The following is a 27,828-nucleotide window of genomic DNA, read 5'->3' on the forward strand; positions in this document are numbered from 1 at the left end:
CTGTATGTTTTCACCCCCTTTGCTATGAAGCCCCTAAATAAGATCCTTACCTTCAGAAGTCACATAAATAGTTAAATAAAGTCCACCTGTGTGCAATCTAAGTGTCACATGATCTGTCACATGATCTCAGTATATATATGCCTGTTCTGAAAGGCCCCAGAGTCTGCAACACCACTAAGCAAGGGGCACCACCAAGCAAGCGGCACCATGAAGACCAAGGAGCTCTTCAAACAGGTCACGGACAAAGTTGTGGAGAAGTACAAATAAGGGTTGAGTTATTAAAAAATATCAGAAACTTTGAACATCCCACGGAGCACCATTAAACCAATTATTAAAAATGGAAAGAATATGGCACCACAACAAACCTACCAAGAGAGGGACGCCCACCAAAACTCACAGACCAGGCAAGGAGGGCATAAATCAGAGGCAACAAAGAGACCAAAGATAACCCTGAAGGAGCTACAAAGCTCCACAGCGGAGATTGGAGTATCTGTCCATAGAACCACTTTAAGCCGTACACTCCACAGAGCTGGGCTTTACGGATGAGTGGCCAGAAAAAAAGCCATTGCTTAAAGTAAAAAATAAGCAAACACATTTGGTGTTTGCCAAAAGGCATGTGGTAGAGTCCCCAAACATAGATCTTTTTGCCCATCAAGGAAAACACTATGTCTGGCGTAAACCCAACACCTCTCATCCCCCCGAGATCACTATCCCCACAGTGAAGCATGGTGGTGGCAGCATCATGCTGTGGGGTTGTTTTTCATCGACGGGGACTGGAAAAATGGTCAGAAATGAATGAATGATGGATGGAGCTAAATACAGGGAAATTCTTGAGGGAAACCTGTTTGAGTTTTCCTGAGATTTGAGACTGGGATGGAGGTTCACTTTCCAGCAGGACAATGACCCTAAGCATACTGCTAAAGCAACACTTGTGTGGTGGGGAAACATTTAAATGTCTTGGAATGGCCTAGTCAAAGCCCAGACCTCAATCCAATTGAGAATTTGTGGTATGACTCAAAGATTGCTGTACACCAGCGGAACCCATCCAACTTGAAGGAGCTGGAGCAGTTTTGCCTTGAAGAATGGGCAAAAATCCCAGTGGCTAGATGTGCCAAGCTTATAGAGACATACCTCAAGAGACATGCTGATGTAATTGTTGCAAAAGGTGGCTCTACAAAGTAATGACTTTGGGGGGGGGGTGAATAGTTATGCACGCTCAAGTTCTGTTTTTTGTCTTATTTCTTGTTTGTTTCACAATGAAAAATATTTTGCATCTTCAAAGTGGTAGGCATGTTGTGTAAATCAAATGATACAACCCCCCAAAAATCTATTTTAATTCCAGGTTGTAAGGAAAACAAATGGGGAAAATGCCAAGGGGGTGAATACTTTCGCAAGCCACTGTATTGGTGTTGAGCACAATGTGGCAGAGGCAGCAGCAGAGTTAGGAGACAGCACACAGCCCTAATTGTCTAAGAAAAGAGGAGAAAGGAGAAAGGAGAGAAAGGAAAGAGGAGAAAGGAAACCCCAACTTAATTAAGTTTATAATCAACAGCCTAACTGTTAAATGTGTCTGGCTTTATAAATAATACAAATATATCTACAGTAATAACACAGATCCTGCTTTTGTTTGAGTGTTTGTTTAATAATAGCCTACTGATTCCATGCCTCAGCCTCAGGCAACCACAACATGTTGGATAAAAATGTACAGTTCAAAGGTTGGGGTCACTTAGAAATGTCCTTGTTTTTGAAAGAAAATCACATTTTTTGCCCATTAAAATAGCATCAGATTGATCAGAAATACAGTGTAGATATTGTTAATGTTGCAAATTACTATTGTAGCTGAAAACAGCTGTTTTTTACGGAATATCTACTGTACATAGACGTACAGAGACCAATTATCAGCAACCATCACTCCTGTGTTCCAATGGATCTAATTATCCTGTCTCTTCGCAGAACAATCTGAAGAGCTGGGATGGTTGTATCCCCCATGTCATGCCCTGACCTTAGAGAGCCATTTTATTTCTCTATTTGGTTAGGTCAGGGTGTGATGTGGGGTGAGCATTCTATGTTTTGCATTTCTGTGTGTTTGGCCGAGTGTGGTTCCCAATCAGAGGCAGCTTTCTATCGTTGTCTCTGATTGGGAATCATATTTAGGAAGCCTGTTTTGCCACCTTAGTTGTGGATAGTTGTCTTTGTTAGTGGCCTGTATAGCCCTAGTAAGCTGCACGTTTGTTTTTTGGTGTTTCTTGTTTTGTTGGCGACATTCTTAATAAAGGATCATGTACACTCACCACGCTGCACCTTGGTCCGGTCATTTCCCTGACGACGATTGTGACACCCCATATATATATATATATATATATATATATATACTGTATATATATATATATATACATACATATATAAACATTCTATTGATTGCAAGATATTTGTATAATCATTTAAATTTAAAAACTCAGTTTTGAATCCAGCGTTGTTTAATGTATCAGTTCATAAACCATGTGCCATTGAATCGGTACATCGAAAATCTCTTCCCATCTATTTTGAAATCTATACGGCACACCTGTCAATGTTCTGATCCTTAAATGAAACTGGTATACTTTTTTATTTATCACAATTGTCTTTAGCCAATTTTGGTCTTTAATGCAGAGCTGACAGACAAGTTCCTTACTTTCTCCCCCTTCCACTTGCCTCTTCTTTTTTTTGCAGTAATGCTGCAATTAGTTAGTTGTGATTTTGAGTAGAGCAGACATTTCCATATATTTTTATTAGCTGCATGTGTAAAATAACTCCATCAGTCTTATTTATGATATCATTTACAAAGAATTTACTATATTTTATCTAAAATTATTTTTTATATATATTTGAGTTGAACCATAACATTTGTTGCAATACTTGTTATTTTCCAGTGAATTACACTGAAATTGCAACAAGCTTTCTATGGCTTGTTTTAAAAATAGCAATATTTTGGAGATTATTTAATTAGCAAATAACCGAAAGCGAGAGGTTGTAATATGAATAAAGATAAAAAGGCCATTCTTGATCATGGGGTGAGACATCCTTTGTAATCTGCTAGAGAGCCAGTTCTGATTTAAATATAACTTTTGAATGGCTGAAGCCTTTTGTGAGAGTTCTAATGCTTTAATATTGAATACTTTCTGCCCTCCAAATTCATATTCATTATAATAACTAGGCCCATTTAATTCCAAATCAAATTGAATATTTTATTCTCATATAATTAATCATAAAAAACAAGTCACTAGGTGTAGGCAAGGCCGTAAGCAAATAGGTCAACTGGGATATGACTAAGAGTTAATAGGGGGGATTTTTCCACAAATAGACTGGTATTTTCCTTTCCACGGTAGCAAGATCTAACTGTCTATAAAAATGTATTGTAATGAGATAATTACTTTCTTTCGGGATATGAAAACCCGAGAATTAGTGATGAACTACACGGTAATGTAAAAGTTAAAAATGTTTGTGATCCAATACATAATATACTTATCATAATTTGGTTGTATTCCAGAGAGGTTATCTAGATCATCTATGAGGCTGTGGAGGCATCCAAATTGTGTATTTAAAAGAAAACATGAACCATCAGCATACAACTATTGTTGGATCTGATTTTAATTGCTAACATTTCAATGGCCAAAATAAATAAATATGCCGATAATGGACAACCTTGTTTTACTCCTCTTGACATTTTAAAACTTTCTGAGAAGTAGAAATTATTTACTATTTTACAGCTAGGGTTACTACGCATAACTTTATCCCATTTTAAAAGAGATTCTCCAAAATGGAAATATTCCAGGCATTTATATATAAATTCCAGTCGTACTTCATCAAAAGCCTTTTCAAAGTCTGATTGTTCTATTGCTAGTGTTGTTTACATTGTTCCAAACGGTCAGAAAAGTTATGTTGTAATCTAACAGCACCTGTTGGCACACACAATATGCACGAAGCGCTTGCGCCTTACCTTCTTTTTCTTGATCTCCAGTATTTTCCACAACAATTCAAATGTATTCCACACATCTGGCTTCCACTCTAAGCAACCAGTAAACATTCCCCTGTTTCGAGTTTGTCACTACCTCTATATCCATTTTGCTGTCACATGTGTTAGGAGTTTGTTAAAACCAATTTATTGATGTGATTATGATATACACTGCTCAAAAAAATAAAGGGAACACTAAAATAACACATCCTAGATCTGAATGAATGAAATGTTCTTATTAAATACTTTTTTCTTTACATAGTTGAATGTGCTGACAACAAAATCACACAAAAATGATCAATGGAAATCAAATGTATCAACCCATGAAGGTCTGGATTTGGAGTCACACTCAAAATTAAAGTGGAAAACCACACTACAGGCTGATCCAACTTTGATGTAATGTCCTTAAAACAACTCAAAATGAGGCTCAGTAGTGTGTGTGGCCTCCACATGCCTGTATGACCTCCCTACAATGCCTTGGCATACTCCTGATGAGGTGGCGGATGGTCTCCTGAGGGATCTCCTCCCAGTCCTGCACTAAAGTATCCGCCAACTCCTGGACAGTCTGTGGTGCAACGTGGCGTTGGTGGATGGAGCGAGACATGATGTCCCAGATGTGCTCAATTGGATTCAGGTCTGGGGAACGGGCGGGCCAGTCCATAGCATCAATGCCTTCCTCTTGCAGGAACTGCTGACACACTCCAGCCACATGAGGTCTAGCATTGTCTTGCATTAGGAGGAACCCAGGGCCAACCGCACCAGCATATGGTCTCACAAGGGGTCTGAGGATCTCATCTCGGTACCTAATGGCAGTCAGGCTACCTCTGGCGAGCACATGGAGGGCTGTGCGGTCCCCCAAAGAAATGCCACCCCACACCATGACTGACCCACCGCCAAACCGGTCATGCTGGAGGATGTTACAAGCAGCAGAACGGTCTCCACGGCGTCTCCAGACTCTGTCATGTCTGTCACGTGTGCTCAGTGTGAACCTGCTTTCATCTGTGAAGAGCACAGGGCGCCAGTGGCGAATGTGCCAATCTTGGTGTTCTCTGGCAAATGCCAAACGTCCTGGACGGTGTTGGGCTATAAGCGCATCCCCCACCTGTGGACGTCGGGCCCTCATACCACCCTCATGGAGTCTGTTTCTGACCGTTTGAGCAGACACATGCACATTTGTGGCCTGCTGGAGGTCATTTTGCAGGGCTCTGGCAGTGCTCCTCCTGCTCCTCCTTGCACAAAGGCGAAGGTAGCGGTCCTGCTGCTGGGTTGTTGCCCTCCTACGGCCTCCTCCACATCTCCTGATGTACTGGCCTGTCTCCTGGTAACGCCTCCATGCTCTGGACACTACGCTGACAGACACAGGAAACCTTCTTGCCACAGCTCGCATTGATGTGCCATCCTGGATGAGCTGCACTACCTGAGCCACTCGTGTGGGTTGTAGACTCTCATGCTACCACTAGAGTGAAAGCACTGCCAGCATTCAAAAGTGACCAAAACATCAGCCAGGAAGCATAGGAACTGAGAAGTGGTCTGTGGTCACCACCTGCAGAAGCACTCCTTTAATGGGGGTGTCTTGCTAATTGCCTATAATTTCCACCTGTTGTCTATTCCACTTGCACAACAGCATGTGAAATTAATTGTCAATCAGTGTTGACTCCTAAGTGGACAGTTTGATTTCACAGAAGTGTGATTGACTTGGAGTTACATTGTGTTGTTTAAGTGTTCCCTTTATTTTGAGCAGTGTACTATAAGTCAGACCCTATTGGTCACGTGCATGTGATGCATACATGTGTCACGTAAGGGGAGCAAGTGTTGAGCGAATAGGTAATTGTTTCCTAAACAAATGAGGGATTTCGGTAACAGAACTTTTCAGTCAGAAATGACAGAAATTATGTTGTAGCTTCAGCAACATGGACAGTGCAATAAACACTGTTGAAGTTCAGTGGTGGTGACTGCAGCAGGGAGGAGAGGGAGACAACACTATAAACACTGATGTTCTGTGGTGGTGACTGCAGCAGGGAGGAGAGGGAGACAACACTATAAACACTGATGTGCTGTGGTGGTGACTGCAGCAGGGAGGAGAGGGAGACAACACTATAAACACTGTTGATGTTCTGTGGTGGTGACTGCAGCAGGGAGGAGAGGGAGGGAGACAACACTATAAACACTGATGTTCTGTGGTGGTGACTGCAGCAGGGAGGAGAGGGAGACAACACTATAAACACTGATGATGTTCTGTGGTGGTGACTGCAGCAGGGAGGGGAGGGAGGGAGACAACACTATAAACACTGATGTGCTGTGGTGGTGACTGCAGCAGGGAGGAGAGAGAGACAACACTATTAACACTGATGTTCTGTGGTGGTGACTGCAGCAGGGAGGAGAGGGAGACAACTCTATAAACACTGTTGATGTTCTGTGGTGGTGACTGCAGCAGGGAGGAGAGGGAGACAACACTATAAACACTGATGTTCTGTGGTGGTGACTGCAGCAGGGAGGAGAGAGAGACAACACTATAAACACTGATGTTCTGTGGTGGTGACTGCAGCAGGGAGGAGAGGGAGACAACACTATAAACACTGATGTTCTGTGGTGGTGACTGCAGCAGGGAGGAGAGGGAGACAACACTATAAACACTGTTGATGTTCTGTGGTGGTGACTGCAGCAGGGAGGAGAGGGAGACAACACTATAAACACTGTTGATGTTCTGTGGTGGTGACTGCAGCAGGGAGGAGAGGGAGACAACACTATTAACACTGATGTTCTGTGGTGGTGACTGCAGCAGGGAGGAGAGAGAGACAACACTATAAACACTGATGTTCTGTGGTGGTGACTGCAGCAGGGAGGAGAGGGAGACAACACTATTAACACTGATGCTCTGTGGTGGTGACTGCAGCAGGGAGGAGAGGGAGACAACACTATAAACACTGTTGATGTTCTGTGGTGGTGACTGCAGCAGGGAGGAGAGGGAGACAACACTATAAACACTGATGTTCTGTGGTGGTGACTGCAGCAGGGAGGAGAGAGAGACAACACTATAAACACTGTTGATGTTCTGTGGTGGTGACTGCAGCAGGGAGGAGAGGGAGACAACACTATTAACACTGTTGAAGTTCTGTGGTGGTGACTGAGAGACAACACTATAAACACTGATGTTCTGTGGTGGTGACTGCAGCAGGGAGAGAGAGAGACAACACTATAAACACTGATGTTCTGTGGTGGTGACTGCAGCAGGGAGGAGAGGAGACAACACTATAAACACTGATGTTCTGTGGTGGTGACTGCAGCAGGGAGGAGAGGGAGACAACACTATAAACACTGATGTTCTGTGGTGGTGACTGCAGCAGGGAGGAGAGGGAGACAACACTATAAACACTGATGTTCTGTGGTGGTGACTGCAGCAGGGAGGAGAGGGAGACAACACTATAAACACTGATGTTCTGTGGTGGTGACTGCAGCAGGGAGGAGAGGGAGACAACACTATAAACACTGATGTTCTGTGGTGGTGACTGCAGCAGGGAGGAGAGGGAGACAACACTATAAACACTGATGATGTTCTGTGGTGGTGACTGCAGCAGGGAGGGGAGGGAGGGAGACAACACTATAAACACTGATGTGCTGTGGTGGTGACTGCAGCAGGGAGGAGAGAGAGACAACACTATTAACACTGTTGTTCTGTGGTGGTGACTGCAGCAGGGAGGAGAGGGAGACAACACTATAAACACTGATGTTCTGTGGTGGTGACTGCAGCAGGGAGGAGAGAGAGACAACACTATAAACACTGTTGATGTTCTGTGGTGGTGACTGCAGCAGGGAGGAGAGGGAGACAACACTATAAACACTGATGTTCTGTGGTGGTGACTGCAGCAGGGAGGAGAGGGAGACAACACTATAAACACTGATGTTCTGTGGTGGTGACTGCAGCAGGGAGGAGAGGGAGACAACACTATAAACACTGATGTTCTGTGGTGGTGACTGCAGCAGGGAGGAGAGGGAGACAACACTATAAACACTGATGATGTTCTGTGGTGGTGACTGCAGCAGGGAGGGGAGGGAGGGAGACAACACTATAAACACTGATGTGCTGTGGTGGTGACTGCAGCAGGGAGGAGAGAGAGACAACACTATTAACACTGATGTTCTGTGGTGGTGACTGCAGCAGGGAGGAGAGGGAGACAACTCTATAAACACTGTTGATGTTCTGTGGTGGTGACTGCAGCAGGGAGGAGAGGGAGACAACACTATAAACACTGATGTTCTGTGGTGGTGACTGCAGCAGGGAGGAGAGAGAGACAACACTATAAACACTGATGTTCTGTGGTGGTGACTGCAGCAGGGAGGAGAGGGAGACAACACTATAAACACTGATGTTCTGTGGTGGTGACTGCAGCAGGGAGGAGAGGGAGACAACACTATAAACACTGTTGATGTTCTGTGGTGGTGACTGCAGCAGGGAGGAGAGGGAGACAACACTATAAACACTGTTGATGTTCTGTGGTGGTGACTGCAGCAGGGAGGAGAGAGAGACAACACTATATACACTGATGTTCTGTGGTGGTGACTGCAGCAGGGAGGAGAGGGAGACAACACTATTAACACTGATGCTCTGCGGTGGTGACTGCAGCAGGGAGGAGAGGGAGACAACACTATAAACACTGTTGATGTTCTGTGGTGGTGACTGCAGCAGGGAGGAGAGGGAGACAACACTATAAACACTGATGTTCTGTGGTGGTGACTGCAGCAGGGAGGAGAGAGAGACAACACTATAAACACTGTTGATGTTCTGTGGTGGTGACTGCAGCAGGGAGGAGAGGGAGACAACACTATAAACACTGATGTTCTGTGGTGGTGACTGCAGCAGGGAGGAGAGGGAGACAACACTATAAACACTGTTGATGTTCTGTGGTGGTGACTGCAGCAGGGAGGAGAGAGAGACAACACTATAAACACTGATGTTCTGTGGTGGTGACTGCAGCAGGGAGGAGAGGGAGACAACACTATTAACACTGATGCTCTGTGGTGGTGACTGCAGCAGGGAGGAGAGGGAGACAACACTATAAACACTGTTGATGTTCTGTGGTGGTGACTGCAGCAGGGAGGAGAGGGAGACAACACTATAAACACTGATGTTCTGTGGTGGTGACTGCAGCAGGGAGGAGAGAGAGACAACACTATAAACACTGTTGATGTTCTGTGGTGGTGACTGCAGCAGGGAGGAGAGGGAGACAACACTATTAACACTGTTGAAGTTCTGTGGTGGTGACTGCAGCAGGGAGGAGAGAGAGACAACACTATAAACACTGATGTTCTGTGGTGGTGACTGCAGCAGGGAGGAGAGAGAGACAACACTATAAACACTGTTGATGTTCTGTGGTGGTGACTGCAGCAGGGAGGAGAGGGAGACAACACTATAAACACTGATGTTCTGTGGTGGTGACTGCAGCAGGGAGGAGAGGGAGACAACACTATAAACACTGTTGATGTTCTGTGGTGGTGACTGCAGCAGGGAGGAGAGGGAGACAACACTATAAACACTGATGTTCTGTGGTGGTGACTGCAGCAGGGAGGAGAGGGAGACAACACTATTAACACTGATGTTCTGTGGTGGTGACTGCAGCAGGAAGGAGAGGGAGAAAACACTATAAACACTGTTGATGTTCTGTGGTGGTGACTGCAGCAGGGAGGAGAGGGAGACAACACTATTAACACTGATGTTCTGTGGTGGTGACTGCAGCAGGAAGGAGAGGGAGACAACACTATTAACACTGATGTTCTGTGGTGGTGACTGCAGCAGGGAGGAGAGGGACACAACACTATAAACACTGTCACTCGCTGTCATTTTTTTTAAAACAGCCCAGCAAGTCTGAGCACAATCAAATCAATTGCGGTCGGCCTCCTTCTAGTCATTTGTGTGTCTTAATTATTTAATCAAACACTGTTCCTAAAGTATCAGACAAGCTCAGTGCATATAGTTGATTTGATTAAAACACATAGGCACATCTACAGTAAGTGCCTTTGAACAGGGTATGGTAGTAGGTGCCAGGTGCACCGGTTTCCTGTGTGAATCAAAAATAGTCCACCACCCAACGGGCATCCAGCCAACTCTACACAACTGTGGGAAGCATTGGAGCCAACATGGGCCAGCATCCCTGTGGAACGCTTTCGACACCTTGTAGAATCCATGCCCCAATGAATTGAGGCTGTTCTGAGGGCAAAAGTGGTGGGGGGTGCAACTCAATATTAGGAAAGTGTTCCTAATGTTTAGTATACTATGTAGAGCTGCAGCTGTACATAGTCTATCGGTAAATAGCCCACCCACTTTTACCTACCTCATCCCCATAATGTTTTTATTTATTTACTTTTCTGCTCTTTTGCACACCAATATCTCTACCTGTACATGACCATCTGATCATTTATCACTCCAGTGTTAATCTGCAAAATTGTAATTATTCGCCTACCTCCTCATGCCTTTTGCACACAATGTATATAGACTCTTTTTTTCTTCTTTTTTTTCTACTGTGTTATTGACTTGTTAATTGTTTACTCCATGTGTAACTCTGTGTTGTCTGTTCACACTGCTATGCTTTATCTTGGCCAGGTCGCAGTTGCAAATGAGAACTTGTTCTCAACTAGCCTACCTGGTTAAATAAAGGTGAAATAAAATTTAAAAAAAATAAAAATACTGTATGTGAAGGCTCCAACTTGTGGCAAAACTGAATTTCTTTATTAAGTGCTCCTGCACTTATGTGTACATGATTACTTCTTAGCCGCTGCATGAGTGCTCATTGCTCAACCCCTATTACCCAGACCATACTATACATCATGAACCATGGTTATGATAAATGTGCCTCCATCCAAGAACCAAAACAAACAGTCAGCTAAATATCCCTTCCAACACGTAATTCCATCTGAGCAAGTCTATTGACCAAACTAATAAACAAAAAATAGCACCTGAGAAAATAAGCATCTCTCTCTCTCTGAGTGGTTGGGGAAAGGAGCCCCACCCTGTTCACAACACTGAGAACAAAAACAAACTCCCTCCAAGGAGCCTGAGCAAATACAAGTCACACACTCCAACCAACACAGGTAAACAACAACAATATCAGGGGATCAACTGGGAGACTGGGCTATTAAACAGCAGCTTTAACACCAACAAGGTTGAGAATATGTGTGTGTGTAACAGAACAAAAAATAGAGAGAGAGAGAGAGAAAATAATTCCCCCATTCTCAGGTCATCTGAGTCATCGAGGTAACAGAAGTCACCCTCATCATCTATTCGTCTACTATGTTTTTTGGACAAACCACATCAGTACGATTTCATTTAGGTTAACGCCTTTCCTTTCAATATGCAATATTGTATGTTTCAACTCAACATTCAAGGGACTCTAGTCATGAATCTAGGTTAACAAAGCTATTATCTACAAAGGTAATGTGTCCTCATGAGAAGCTCTAAATCCTCAAGGCCCTCCACAATCACCAGCCTTGAGCACCATGGTTATGTTTCAGCCTACTGTAAGCCTAGTGAAGGGGGACCTGTAAACCATCCACACAGTTATTCTTTTGATAACTGTTTCAATGAGGGAGAGATCCTATCTGACCCAGTAAATCAAACTAGTAGTCAAGATGTTGACTTGTCTGTCCATCAAATACCTTCATGTGTAACATCTTCACTTGAAGTAGCTCTCCATCTCAGACATTGTCAAATGTATAACTAATAATAAGACAACAATTAATATTTTTACAGTACTGCCCAAATTGTCCATCCATGTACATTGTGGTGTACCACAGCGAGGGATATAGGACAATGATCCTGTTCTACTGTCTTCCACTGGTACCTTACAGAGACTAAATATTTGTAACAGCAACCTCCAGACTTTCATCTGTGTTCATCAGAGTAGTTGATCCTCTCCTAGAGAGCAGTGTATCTCTGATAATTACAGCTCCCCTATTACCACCCAGCTGGTAAATACATATCAAATAAACAAGCAACAACCAGTCAATTAAGAGCAGCGTATTTTAATCAGGGTTCTAAACCATGTTTTAAGTACTAACATCTAATGCAGAAGAAGACTAGACAAAAAGGGGACGTTCAACTTCAAAGTGAAGTTACATCAGTTTCGTTTACTTAGAACATTTCAATGTGCATAATTTTGCTCAATCGTTAAAAACATGCTCTGATAAGGTAATTAATATTCACCTCTAATTAAAGGTGTTTTAATTGTGAACATGGTGCCAGGAAACATGGCAATATCAGTGTTGTTCAATCTCAAAGTAGTAGTTCAAATAGAGGAGAGATGGAGAGCAAGGGAGAACATTGTTTAATTCAAAGGCAGAGAGAAAGAGTGCATTAACAAACTGTCAACAAAATTTGCATTGCTGCTCTCCCCGTCTGCATACACACTCCCCTGTCTCTCCTCAAGCCCACAGTGCTGCCGGCTCAGATCTGAGTACTCTGATGGCTTATCACATCGTGAGTGGCAGGGCTAAGCTGGAGCGATGCGCCTAAAACATGATCAAAGCACAGAAACTTTCCGCCCAGCACTGGTGATGGAAGAGCAGGCCCTGCCATATTATGTTTCTTGTCAGGGAGAGGCTGCCAAGTGAGAATACACCAAAGACGCCAAGGCTGAGGCTGGCTCCCATAGAGGTGCTCTGCTCCCTAGGCCTTAATGCACATCTGGTGAGAAATACTATAGCAACATACAACTAATGTTTCTGGTGTTCTGAAGGAGGCATTACTGCTTATGTTTGGGTGTTGTTAATTCTCACTGACAGGCAGCATAGCAGATCCCAGAGTAGTGAGGAAGCATCAGTATGATGAGAAGGACTGTTGTCCAATAGGCAAAGACCTTAAGGTGAAGGCAAGAGACCTCATACATACACGTGCCTACACGTACAAACACACACACACCACACACACAGGCCAGCTGAAAGAAACAGGTGTAGAGGTCTCGCCTGGCAGCAGAACACAGATTATAGCATATGGCTGGGCCCCTGATGTCTGCCTAAAACGTTTTGCTGCTTAAGCCTACCTGTGAAACACCCAGAAGGGAGTGCAGGTATCTCAAAGCAAAGTTGGATATTTTGCTGGCGAAATTGTCCCCCAAAAAATCTGAATTTCAGTAAATTGTGCATTCTTGCAAAAACATGGGCAAGACAAAATGAGCTTGTGCTTCAAATACCAAAATAGGGTTCAGTACATTAGCCAGCCCAGAAAATTATGAGTATATAGTCAAGTTCCACCTTTGTCCACTTCAAAACAGCCCATCTCAACTGGCTCAGCAGCGATTCTAAAGACTCAAGTTCCATATAGGCCACATGGTGACAAGTCAGCATGATCCGGCCACTGGTATAGGGAGCATGCCTCAGGTCCAACTTATCTGGACCTTGAAACCTGCACAGAGACAAAGGGCATAAGTGTCCCTCCCAAGCATTCAGTCATTGAGAAGAGCAGCAAGCAGGGGCCAAGGCCACTACTCAACAGGGAAAACAGGCATAGGAGAACCTTCACCTGGAGAAGTGTCTCTACACTCTTAGAAAAAAGGATTCCAAAACGGTTCTTCGGCTGTCCCCATAGGAGAACCCTTTTTTATTTCAGGTAGAACTAGGCTTGGGCGGATTACCATATATTCTGTATACCAAGGTATTTGAAAGAAAAAACCATGGGTAGGTTTTTCAATACTGTCAATACCATTGAAACTATTTCTTAAGTTCTTATCTGTAGTCAACTTGTGCAAGACGTTAGGAGATAAAGCAGATTGCGTTCTTCATTTCACCTGTCACATAATTTTACATTATGAAGCTTACCGTAGTTCCCCAGAACAGTTGAGTCAGTCACGTCTTTGTTTGTAAATAGCACAATGGGAGAAAGCGGGAGTCCAGCTGGGTATTTGGTTTAACTTGCTAGTTAGCTGAGACGGGGCATCATATAGTGTTAGATTTCTACCGTTTTTTGAGAAGTCAAAGCGCTTTGGAGTAGTTATCTGTACAGCTGCCACTTCTGCTATCTTGATTTCCTTGCTTTTATTTTTTCTCCTCTCTGTTCTCGGCCCATCTCCTCTTCCCCCCTATTCTCCAAGCAGAGCAGGCAAGGCCGTTGTCCTAGCGACTCCAGTGTCACATTCGCTTGTAAATGTCCAAACTCAACAAAAACCACATTCGGTAGCTACTACATATACTTGTATAACTTTATGAGCTGGATAGCCTGTCTTTGCAATTAGTTTATTTTTATTTGTGCTCATTAGCATATTTTGCTAGTAGCCTCTATTGAAATTTGCTAGAAGTTTGTGCTAATGTTTTGTTAACATTCTGGTAATAGACGCCCAATGGGCAATTTTTTGCGTTTTTAGCACCCCTTTGTGTTCTACGACAGTAATACCGTAAATCAAAGGATGAGAGAAGGGCCGTATAACGATATGAAAAATCTGGATACTGCCCAACCCTCTGTGTAAAGGGTTCTACCTGGAACCCAAAAGGGTTTTACCTGGAACCAAAAGGTTTCTTGTACCTGGAACCAATAAGGATTCTTCAAAGGAGACAGCCGAAGAACCCTTTTAGGTTCAAGATAGGTAAGAGTGTAGACTCATTACCAGCCAAGAAGCCTGGGAATAAGGAAATGTGCCACCACAGCACACATCAGTTCACATATTACATGAAATACTTAACATTGGCTATGAGTGCATATCATCACATGTGACCACTACAACCTGCATGGAAAACACACAGATAAATAGTGCAGTGTAACAGAACATTACAGAAACATCTAGATCTGTTCAGTAACGAGAAATTAAGAGAATATCTCTGGATATCAGAGGGGGCATACTTTTTAAAAGTCACATTCCTAGAATGTCTCACCACTGGGAGCAGTGTTGTGAGGTTCCCTCCCTTAACATGTGTGGCTCCTGACTGTGGACCCCTGGATCAAGGAGAAACCCACCCAAGGGTCTGATCCCGCCTCAGTTCATCTGTCAACCCCACAGCTGGCAAAGAGGGATCTGTGACAATTGGGCCAATTCAGAACATAATCTGAGTCCTATTCCAATCAGCCCAGGTCTGCAGATGATGGGTCAGACATGGATATGCTGGCCTGAGCTCTGGCCTGGGGGGGCACATCTCCATTCTCCACTATGGAAGAGGTATACTACAGTATGCCCACCAGACGGTCACTTTGGATTGGAACCATGACAATTGTAACCAATGCATTAATGGTCCAGAGGGGTTATGAACTCTCTTTCTTATAGGTCTAATATTAACTAATTTACCGCCTGGTGTTGTTACCAGGCAGGCTAAAACTCCATCCCACCAAAAAATGCTTACATTTCAGGTGGCCTTGCCTCCCGAGTGGCGCAGCGGTCTAAGGCACTGCGGTGCTTGAGGCGTCACTACAGATCCGGGTTTGATCCCTGGCTGTGTCGCACATGCGTTTGGGGAGGGTTTGGCCAGCCGGGATTTCCTTGTTCCATCACGCTCTAGCGACTCCTGTGGTGGACCGGGCACATGCACGCTGTCACGGTCGCCAGTACGGTGTTTCCTCCGACACATTGGTGCAACTGGCTTCCAGGTTAAGCCAGCAGAGTGTCAAGAAGCAGTGCAGCTTGGCAGGGTCATGTTTCGGAGGATGCATGGCTCAACCTTCGCCTCTCCCGAGTCCGTACAGGAGTTGTAGTGATGGGACAAGACTGTAACTACCAATTGGACACCATGAAATTGGGGGGAAAAAATAAAATTATAATAATACAAACAAAATATCTGCCGGTCTTTTCAAACAGCTCTTACACTAAAAGGGCATTATCATAATTTCACAGTATTACTCCAACCTCATATTGTGGAAAAACACAGGAAAATCACATTTTTGACTGCACTGAGCCTTAAAAAACTGATGCAATCCTAGCAATCTTTAAATATATCTTACATCTCAGATGCCCATCGAGGTTTGACTAGGCTAGTCAGCGCTACAGCAAAATGTGTGGAAAAAAACAGCAATGACGATGTACATATTTTAATATATGTGAGGGGTGTTGAGATTTGTACTGGCATTTGCTTTCTTTATGAGTAGATTAAGCCTGAAAGTAAGGTTTCACTCAGTCACTATGCTATCTACTCCTACACACTCCTGTGAAGTTTTCACATCTCAATGCAAACCGACACTACTACAGAGAGTAGAGTTTTCAGCCGTAGACACATTGAAACGGCTCTTTCATTAATAGTCTTCCATTCTAGTATGTAAGTGAACTGATTTTTTAAAATCTCCTTTTAATTGATTATTGATGATAAGCAAAGTGTAACAAAATAATTGTCTCAGTTGGGCATCCACCAAAACAAAATAAAAGAGAAGCCTGTATGATGTTATGCAGTGTTTCCCAAACTAGGGTTCGTCTGATTTGAAAATGAAGTTGCGAGAGAAATGTGTTGCTTGGTTCAGAGAACCACAGTTACATGAGTAACCTCCGATATCAGCCACATGCGATTGAGACAAACTGTTTCTGTTTTCTTCCTACATATATGGCTCTACAGTGTTTCCTCTGGAAAAAATGTGTAGCAGTGGGGGAAAAGGTCGCAGGGAGGGGGCGGGTGCGGTTGAAGGGGAGGTCCTGCCCCCATTTTTGGGGGGGTTCGGGGGTTACCCCAAAATGTTATGTAGAAGGTCTGAAAAGCTCAGTTCTGTTGACTTTTTAAAAGGACATTCTATTCCAAAATGAATGAAAATAAAATATTGCTGACACCATCTAAAATATAATTTCCACCTCCATAAATTAGCCCAATAACATATTATTTTTAGTTTAAATTATTTTAACATATTGGACCATGCATATAGCCTATGTTTGGTCCATATTATCAGGTATCCTATTAGCAATAAGCATTATCACCTGTAGCCCAACTAATGGAGCATTGTGGCTATAAATAAATAGACTGAAGCATGGGGTTGCCTATCTGCATTTACCCTATTGGGCTAATAATTAGCTAGATCGCAAATGTCATATTTTAAATAGTTAGCATCCTATTGATGAATTTCATGTCCCCAAAAACGTGCATAAATACAGTGAATATAAGGTAAGCCTACATTAGGATAACCAGCCACCCGGTGTAACATGCCCCCTGCCTGTACTTCTCACAGAAACCACTTAATGTTGCCACAACTCTTGCTCAACAAAAAATGTAATCTATCTCAAGTCACTCCCCAATTACCATTGAATGCAATGATGGTGTTCTTTTCTACACAGATGATCATACACAATTATTGCCTGATGATCTTCTGAACTTTCCAATACCTTTCCAATATGTTTTTGTCACTTCAAACCATACTTCCCTCAGATTGAAGATCTGTCAGACTTATTTGTAATAGACTGCCATAGCCTCAAATAAAACATGTAACATTGGCTGTTGATTCCATAAAATTATTTTGAGGTAGGGTGGCGGTTTACCCAAGGTTACCCTACAATTGACCCGTGTTACATTTAGCCCCACTCTCCCCTTTGCACTCACAGCAAATTGCAGAGCAAGTGCTTAACCATGACCCTGCTAAAAACTCTGGGTTTAAAATGGTGCAGTTTGCACATATTTAGGAGTTGAGAAATAAATAAAGTAGGAATGGAAAGCTGTGATTGCCCTCTTTTTAACTTATGTCTTTAAAACTGCTGTTTTTCTCCACGATCGCAAGAATTATTGTGGATTGACTGCTTGTCAGAATGCATGTTTCACTCCCTATGGCACTCGTAACTTGAATGCGCCTCGAGAGGAATATTTATCTCGCATAGAACACACAACAACAAGCCGACTAGGTAAATAGATAAACTATTCTACTATGGGGTTGCCAGATTTTTCTAATCATTACTTGTTTTGTTTAGCATGGTGGCAATGATTTTGCAGTGGCGCAGCGCCACAGTTAAATGACTGCAGCTTAAACACTGTGGCTCTAACTTTTGAACAGTTGAACCTATAAGCTATTATGACCCTTGGAACAAGTATGTCTTCTGTTTCCCTCTAAAATGTTCAAAAGCTGCGCATGACTCGTTAGAACAGAGTGGACAGGACTGGAACCAAATCAGCCTGGGGGGAGAATAATATTATCATTTAATGCAATGATGGTGTTCTTTTCTATACAGATGATCATACACAATTACTGCCTGATGATCTTCTGAACTTCGCAATACCTTTCTAATACATTTTAGTCACTTCAAACAATACTTCCTTCAGATTGAAGTACTGTCAGACTTATTTGTAATAGACTGCCATAGCCCTAAATAAAAAATGTAACCTTGGCTGTTGATTCCATCCCTTTTTTTATATGGTGGAGTCCCGATTTAGTTTTTTATATATCAAAATGCGGACACAGGACAAAAAAGATTGGTAACCCCTGATGTACAGTATAAGATTAAATATTAGGGCTGAGAATTGCCAGGGACCTCATGATACGATATTATCACAATATTTACTTGCCGATATGATATGTATTGTGATTCTCACGATTCTGATGATTATATATCTATTGCGATTCAATACTGCAATTTTATTGCGATTCGATGTTCCAAACATATTGCTCGCCATGTCTGCTGCAAAAGGACAAGAGAGAGAGAGCCATGAGGAAACAAGTTAGAGATGGAGAAATACCGGCGTTCTGGCACAGGTACAGCCGACAAGCACTAGCTAACGTTAACTACCTAGCAAAATGAGAATCGATACTTGGAGTCATAGAATCGATATAATATAGTCAAAAGGGATACTACAAAAAAAATCATCACTATGAAATATACATGAAATGTAATGATATACAAACTAAACTGGCAACTGGTAACAAAATAGCAGCTAATGACTTCCCAAAAAAATCAATGCAGTGAAAAAAGAATGCGTGAAATAAACTAAATTCATATGTCCAGTCTAAAATAACTCCTTTTTTATATCTACAATTTTGTTAAACTAAAGCCAACCAACTTCTTTCTTTATCATGCAATGATAATCAATTAATTATGAATAATTAATTGATAGTAATTGCACACTTCCTTTCTTTCCCTTGTTACCAGTGACATTTTGTCAACCTTCCTCCCTTTATTAAGGACAGATGACAGAGGAAGACATTAATTAATGGTTGGCTGAGTTAATGGCTGTCCTGAGCGTGTGCAGTCTCCATGGAGACAGAGGAGTCGTTCCTAGCTCACCTAAAGCCGTCCACTCCCTGACCAATGGCCTGGCAGCCTGGCATGGAGAGCACAGTGTGCCAGGGGCACGGCGCAGAGGCAACAGCTGCCTGGGCACGCCACAGGGGGTGGGACACACTAACCTTTACCCTGCAAATATTGTCCTGCTTCCCTTTGTTAGCCATTCCATTAAAATGCAATAGCATACTAATAAATACTGTAGGTCTACCTGTCACAGTTGTGCTACTTAGGATCCCACTATTCATTCTCTAAGCCTTTCCTGTACATTTAAGACCAATCTTAATGTGAAAATGTGTGAGTCACATGAGAAATTCATGGTGTGAATATTCCGACAGTGAGATGATGATAAATACACAAGATACATAGGGAAAGTTATTCATAAGTGGTACCACTTTAAATGATTGTAATCTGTATTAAGCATTAGTTACAAGATAAATCGAGCAAATACCCTAATACCAGTCCTAGTCTGGAAACTCTACGTAGTGTGAAACCTCATTCCCACATTGGGACAAAAATAACTATTATTATCATTGAGCGAGGGCAGTCAGTTTACAGGCACTCCATACCCAGCACTGGGCATTTCAGTGTGTGTTCACAAATAGTGAGCCCTCAGATGAAAGAGCAAGCCTGTCCACTCCGGGATGGGAGTCCTCCTCAGACTGATTGCATGAGTGGCTGATTTACTTTCTCACCAAGTTAGCCACAACTCTCCAAAAAGAGAACCCCCAAAAAATGCCTGTGTATGTATTGAAGAGGCCAAACTGAAAATATGGACTTTTGAAAACACAAAAGAACATTACGGATTGAATAGGAATTCAATGAGGCTAAGTCATAACACTGTATAAGACTAGCCTGTCTTAATTGTAATACAATATTTTTTACCTGCTTTTTCAGTTGCAATAAGGGGCAGAGAAAGTACTGTAGTTTGGTCTGGTGTAAAGCAGTCTGAGAGGACATGGTTAGTGTGTTCCTGTCATACTTGTCATGGGTTGAAGAATCAGCAGGAGAACAAAGGCTGGGGCTCTCTGGACACTGGCTGTGTTAAACACCAGGGCTGGAAAGTTGCAAAGAAAGTTCACCCTGTGCTTTTTAAACCTGGGTCAGCATTTGCGAAGGTTCATTTCTGCATAAGTGAGCACACAAACCCCAGTGCCTGTTCAAATAGTCTGTAGCTCTCTCTCAGGCAGATCATGACAACAGCCCAGCAGCAGCACTGTTTGATCTTCAATGTTTTCCTTAATCTGGGTTGTCAAGGTTCACTTGTTGGAGGCTGTTTACTTTACTTCTCCTACAAAAAGTTTTTTTTTTTTTTCCTCAGACAATGACTAATCCAAAGACCAACGAAGAGGGAGCTCTGCCAATGATAGATGTTAAAGCTGCAGTTGCCTTTTATTTTTTAGATAGCTTTAGCTCCAATGGTGCCAGCTGCAGATTCGGTTCAGATTCTTTATTAATATCTAACTGTTGTGTGCTTGTTGTGTTCCCTCTTAGCTTAGGGAAACAATCATGCTCAGCATATTTCAACAATTATTCACAAATTATAATACACCCTGTCTGCAGGTTATAGTTTGTGGGCCTAGTTATTTTATTTGCAATAATGATTATTTAATATAGTAAAAAAAAAAAAGAAGTAAATAATAGAATATAATACAAAATAGTATAATAACTGAAGACACTTAAAAAATACATGACATTATAAATCGCAAACAAACTAAAAGTGTTAATTTATCTACGTTAGTTCATTACATTTAATTACCTAATTATATTTTGATCAAGATACTATATCTCGATAGGGTATTTGTTGTAAAGAAAACATACGTCATTTATCAGTTCATGTTCTAATTTCACCATGCCAGAAGGTGATGGGCCTCGCATTAGCTGGTGCGGTGGAATATCTTCTTGCAAATAAAGATGCATAGCCTAATCTACTACAACCCAAACCCAATCAAGAAGGTGTTGTCAAACGTCCAGCCTCCAACCACTAACAAGTCAACAAAGTGGGATAGTACTTGTAGCGAATAATAAAAGTCTAGAAAATATGCTTAGAGATGCTTAGAGTATAAAACCAGTATTCAATACAATTGTAGTTCACTATAATGACGTTATAATAATATTATAACATTATTATAGTGATTTGCAATTATGAGAGAGGTCTACAGACATGCAGGTGCTACAGTAACTACCAAATCTTGGTACATATTTGGTTATATCAATTCACATGATTGAACTATCAAAAATATTGCTTCCCACTCTGTAATCATAAGAAATAATCATGTGTCAAAATGTGAATCTACAGTGAGTCTGGTCCGTCTTGAAGAGTTTGTGGAAGGTACCACGTGGGGAAAAGCACCTTATCCCTGATTTTGGTCCAAAGAAATCACCGCACTAAACTTCCTCTCTCCATTCAATAAACTCATGTTGAGTTACAAAGTGTATACACGGAGTATACCAAGAGCATGGTTTCACAAAGTATAACTTGCACTTCTTACTTGATCTTGTGTTAAAGGATATTTACCCGGGGTCACAAACATGAGAAAATAAGTGAGCAACAACTACCGACCTAACTTCTAGAAAAGTAGCAAATGCAGTGTCTCTTCTAATGCTGTATCACTGAGCCTTTCGAAGAGTATACACGGTTTGCAGCGCATAGCACAATACATTACACAGTATTTCAGCTCTCATGTCATATTATTGGTGTTGTTTATTAGTTTATTTCGCCATAGAAACCATTCTAAAAAAACATTGGCAAACAAAGACAAACTCCATGTGAGCAAACTGAAATAGTAGAATCAATGTCTAACGAGACGACATTAGAATACGATAAACTTACCCAATCCACAATGGTAGGTGCACGCAGTAGACAATTCTGTGCTAGAGATAATGAACTGTACACGCGATCTTGTATACCAAGTAAGCATGCAATATTCACACTGTAAATACTACCAACATTACTCCGCTTGGGGGACTAACTTTAACTGCGAGGATACATCTCTGCTGCATTCACCGAGAGCGCTGTTACCGGTAAAATAATCTAGACTTCACGCCACGTTCTGTCTCGAATAAGAGAGCGAGCTCTTTCTAATGTTATTACATTTTAATTCGCATGGAAAGAAAAAATATCGCGAATTTGGATGTTATTTTCTGATGTTCCAAATCCGTGACGTCATATCCACCTGCTGGGTAAACAACATTCATTGTAGATCTTCACAGAATTTTGACAGAAGTCATATTCGTTACCACTTACAATACACAGTAGTAGCCAATTCAAATAATGCAATTTTGGTGAGAGATGTAATGATGCATTAGTTTTAGCAGAAAGGGTCGACACCAACGGCTTGTCATGAAGTAAAAATGTCTAGCTGTAAGCTATCTAATTACAATTGATGCAGAAAGTTTTCTTTTCTTTTTTCTGCACTTTGTCCAATGGAAAGGAGGGAGTTCGAGAGGTTAAAGTTCGATAGAGGGACAAACTAGACACCTATGTCTCAGCCTTAACTTTGTTGGAAAAAATGTTTTTGTCACAGATTAATAAGAGATATATTAATTTAACTTCACTTATAGCATGTGCGTGGCGACACGCCACAACACAAACTATATGGCTATATTTTTTTTGTCAATTATTGCGTTATACATTCACTTCACTAACTCCTTCCCCTATATTATAAAGTGCATTATTAGTTACTTCAAAATATATGTTATAAGCCTATAATAACTGCCTTCAGCGACCTGCCTGTGAAAACGGAATGTTCCCCCGTTTCAGCTCGATTTACTGTCACTAAAGGACTTAAGACATTATGCCAGTAATTAAAATGTCTGTCATTTGCCCCCCTACAGAAAATAATTATCATTGGTCGGTCCAACAGTCCAGGTAACACTTGTTGAAAAGCAACATTAATTTAACCTCAATAGAAAATATTTTAAGTCTCTTTGTCCTTGATCAAGGTCTGCAAAGAACCGTTGATTTCTTTACAAAAGACAGTAAATTTATCATGGCTGCATCTAGGTGGCACAACATGGCTGATGGGTTTTCTTAGAAATGCTGTTTCTTTGGTGTAGAGCGCCACCCACTGACAGCAGTTGAAGCCATTACTGTCTTATTACTCCTCATATAATAAAACAGTTAACACGTGAATTATCAATTTAATAACAAAATATCTAAGTTGTTAGTCACACAAAAAGTTACATTCTCATGTAGACATCAAGTCTATGCCTGTATAGACCATTCCTTAAATGATAGAGCTCTCTGCAGCTGAAAGTCACATTTGAGTTTAACAATCCTGAAAAAACACAAAGCTATATAGTAAAGAGTACTGGTGACATAGTAGAGACGTATTGTTATCACATCTGGTCATAGTGGATATTCTGGTAGTAAAGAAGTTGAGAAGAAACAAGCAGCCACAAGGTGTGGGAGAGACACATCAAACCTGGCATGGTTAGCATGATCAGACCACAGGGTTGTGTTCAATAGTCCTCTGCTCTTCTCTCATACAGCCACAGAAACATGCAAGCGTGGGATTTGTGTTTGGTCCATGTGAAGTCCAAAAACTGCAGTCAGACAGGGTGTTAAATGAGAAATAAACTTTTGTCAATGAAGAAAACATACAACAGACAAGATTATGTGTAACAAATATACAGTACTTTACACCCAAAATACAAACAAAAAGAATACATAGAATAATATCTATGGATACCCCTTAATACTGGAGAATAGGGAAATTAACTAAATTAACTATTCCAACATAGGATATTATAAATAAAAAGATAGGGGAGGAATCATAGATTAAGTTCATTCAAATTCACACAACAGCACATCTTACACTGGATATGAATATTGATCCTTAAAACAAAAGCTGTCACACAATGTTTATGGTGAAATTCATCTAGTTTTGAAATTGATAGTCACATGCACTTACCTATTTTCCACACTATGGGCATGATAGAACTCTGCCCACAGATTGACGTATAGCACTATCCATAGAGTTGATCAGGCTGTTGATTGTGGCCTGTGGAATGTTGTCCCACTTCTTGTTAATGGCTGTGCGAAGTTGCTGGATTATTGGCGGGAAGTGGAACACGCTGTTGTACTTGTTGATCCAGAGTATCCCAAACATGCTTAATTATTTATATATATTACCTTTATATAACCAGCTAAGACCCATTGAGGTTAAAAAGCTATTTTGCGACAGCGACCTGGCAAGAAGGCAAAACAGGTAAATAGCAGTGTATACATAAAATATTACCGAAAAATACCAAATTAATTTAATGGGTGACATGTCTGCTGAGTATCAAGGCCATGGAAGAACTGGTACATTTTCAGGTTCCGGTAATTGTGTAAAGATCCCGGCGACATGGGGCCGTACATTATCATGCTGAAACATGAGGTAATGATGGTGGATGAATGGCACGACAATGGGCCTCAGGATCTTGGCACGGCATCTCTGTGCATTCAAATTGCCATCGATAAAATGCAATTGTGTTCGTTGTCCATAGCTTATGCCTGCCCATAACCCCACCGCCACCATGGGAGCACTCTGTTCACAACATTGACATCAGCAAACCGCTCGCCCATTGGTCGCCTTACACTCCATCTGCCCGGTACAGTTGAAAGTGGGATTAATCTTTCAAGAACACACTTCTCCAATGTACATGTGGCCATCAAAGGTGAGCATCCAGTTTCAACTGTTCTGCCTGCAGCTATGGAACCCTGATCTGTTCACTGTGATTACTATTATTTGACCATACTGGTAATTTATGAACATTTGATCTTGGCCATGTTCTGTTATAATCTCCACCCGGCACAGCCAGAAGAGTACTGGCCACCCCTCAAAGCCTGGTTCCTCTCTAGGGTTCTTCCTAGGTTTTGGCCTTTCTAGGGAGTTTTTCCTAGCCACAGTGCTTCTATACCTGCATTGCTTGCTGTTTGGGGTTTTAGGCTGGGTTTCTTTACAGCACTTTGATATATCAGCTGATGTAAGAAGGGCTATATAAATACATTTGATTTGCCCACTGAACAGCAGTTAGGTCATGACCCTGGTGAGGACGATGAGCAAATAGATGAGCTTCCCGAGACGATTTCTGACAGTTTGTGCAGAAATTCTTCAGTTGTGCAAACCCACAGTTTCATCAGCTGTCCGGATGGCTGGTCTCAGATGTTCCTGCAGGTGAAGAAGCCGTATGTGGAGGTCCTGGGCTGACATGGTTACTCGTGGTCTGCAATTGTAAGGCCGGTTGGACATACTGGCAAATTCTCTAAAATGACATTGAGGTGACTTATGGTAGAGAAATTAACATTAAATTATCTAGCAACATCTCTGGTGCACATTCCTGCAGTCAGCATGCCAATTGCATGCTCCATCAAAATTTGACACACATCTGTGGCATCGTGTTGTGTGACAAAACTGAACATTTTAGTGGCCTCTTATTGTCCCCAGTACAAGGTGCACCTGTGTAATGATCATACTGTTTAATCAGCTTCTTGATTTGCCACACCTGTCAGGTGGATGGACTATCTTGGCAAAGGAGAAAATGCTCACAAACAGGGACGTAAACAAATTTGTGCACAAAATGTGAGAGAAATAAGCTTTTGCGTGTATGGAACATTTCTGGGATATTTTATTTCAGATAATTAAACATAGGACCAACACTTTAGAAGTTCAGTTCATATTTTTGTTCTGTGATGATCCAGACATTTATAGTAACTTAAAAAACATCAGCTGGCGAACACCCAGAACAATCAGTTTGTGTGGAGGTGCTAACGGCGAATAAACTATCAAAATAAAGTTGCACACTCCATATATAAACTCCCAGCAATTTAAATCAAATCAAATTGTATTTGTCACATACACATGGTTAGCAGATGTTAATGCGAGTGTAGCGAAATGCTTGTGCTTCTAGTTCCGACAATGCAGTAATAACCAACAAGTAATCTAGCTAACATTTCCAAAACTACTATCTTATAGACACAAGTGTAAGGGGATAAAGAATATGTACATAAGATATATGAATGAGTGATGGTACAGAGCGGCATAGGCAAGATACAGTAGATGGTATTGAGTGCAGTATATACATATGAGATGAGTATGTAAACAAAGTGGCATAGTTAAAGTGGCTAGTGATACATGTATTACATAAAGATGCAGTAGATGATATAGAGATGAATAATATAGGGTATGTAAACATTATATTAGGTAGCATTGTTTAAAGTGGCTAGTGATATATTTTACATAATTTCCCATCAATTCCCATTATTAAAGTGGCTGGAGTTGAGTCAGTGTGTTGGCAGCAGCCACTCAATGTTAGTGGTGGCTGTTTAACAGTCTGATGGCCTTGAGATAGAAGCTGTTTTACAGTCTCTCGGTCCCAGCTTTGATGCACCTGTACTGACCTTGCCTTCTGGATGATAACGGGGTGAACATGCAGTGACTCGGGTGGTTGTTGTCCTTGATGATCTTTATGGCCTTCCTGTGACATCGGGTGGTGTAGGTGTCCTGGAGGGCAGGTAGTTTGCCCCCGGTGATGCGTTGTGCAGACCTCACTACCCTCTGGAGAGCCTTACGGTTGTGGGCGGAGCAGTTGCCGTACCAGGCGGTGATACAGCCCGACAGGATGCTCTCGATTGTGCATCTGTAGAAGTTTGTGAGTGCTTTTGGTGACAAGCCGAATTTCTTCAGCCTCCTGAGGTTGAAGAGGCGCTGCTGCGCCTTCTTCACGATGCTGTCTGTGTGGGTGGACCAACGCAGTTTGTCTGTGATGTGTACGCCGAGGAACTTAAAACTTACTACCCTCTCCACTACGTTTCGGCATCACTGTGCCTTCCTCAGTGTAATGTCTGGTATTCAAGTATTCATGACATTACCCTGAAGAAGGCACAGTGATGCCGAAACGTTGGTAAATACCCATTAAATTGCTGGGAGTTTATATATGGAGTGTGCGACTTTATTTTGATAGTGGGCATTTATAGTAACAACAGCACCCCTCTCAATTTGCATCAAAGTTGTAATCATACAATGTAATCAAAAAATATAATTCTCTAGGTGAACTTCCAATTAAAAATGTTGATCCATTAAAAGACAATACAGCACACAATTACAAAGTCAGCTAAATGTATCTGCAGTTGAATGTGGGGCATATTAAGCTCAATGGTGTCTAACAAAAGTGTTTTTGTATGAATTGTTTTGACATATTGTTGGTTTGATGTTGCCGATATGCTGTGGATTAGGCCTTGACTTGATAGAGTGCTGCTTTAAAACAAATTAATTGAGGATTACTATCAATTATGTAACACCCTCTCCATATGCACTCATGCACACAACAAAGTAATTAGCTTTCTGTTAATTAGGTAATTAAGCAGATGAAAATAATCTACTCTGAATTTCCAAAGGGGGTGGATTTCATGATGTTCTCCCCTGCTGCTGAGGGCATGATGAGCAACAGAGGAACAATACATGACTAACGTTCTACATGTAATGAAAGGAAACCATTTCTGGGGAGGCTAACAGATAATGACTTCTGAGGACATTTCACCCATCTGTCCATACTGTATTTGTAAGCAAAAAAACACAAAGGCTAGAAATTGACAACACACACCTACATTTCAAAAACAGGCATCCTGTTGGGATAATATTCATATTTTACTTATTTACTGCCAAGGTTGATCGAACCAGTGCTTGCAGTGTGTGAACAACTATA

General features: G+C 41.8%; 1 long non-coding RNA gene across 3 annotated transcripts in view; it reads right to left on the reverse strand.

Moving 5' to 3' along the window:
• LOC135560248 (uncharacterized) overlaps window positions 1-22,506 on the reverse strand; it is a 77,389-nt gene extending 54,883 nt beyond the window's left edge. For 2 of the 3 annotated variants that reach the window (XR_010458849.1, XR_010458848.1), the window contains exon 1: window positions 21,971-22,506. This is a non-coding gene — a long non-coding RNA (uncharacterized LOC135560248). The remainder of the gene's footprint in view (window positions 1-21,970) is intronic. The other variant, XR_010458847.1, reaches the window with a different exon arrangement.
• Between the last annotated feature and the right edge of the window lie 5,322 nt (window positions 22,507-27,828).

The sequence above is a fragment of the Oncorhynchus nerka genome, linkage group LG15 (assembly GCF_034236695.1).
Source record: "Oncorhynchus nerka isolate Pitt River linkage group LG15, Oner_Uvic_2.0, whole genome shotgun sequence".
NCBI classification, from domain to species: Eukaryota; Metazoa; Chordata; class Actinopteri; order Salmoniformes; family Salmonidae; genus Oncorhynchus; species Oncorhynchus nerka.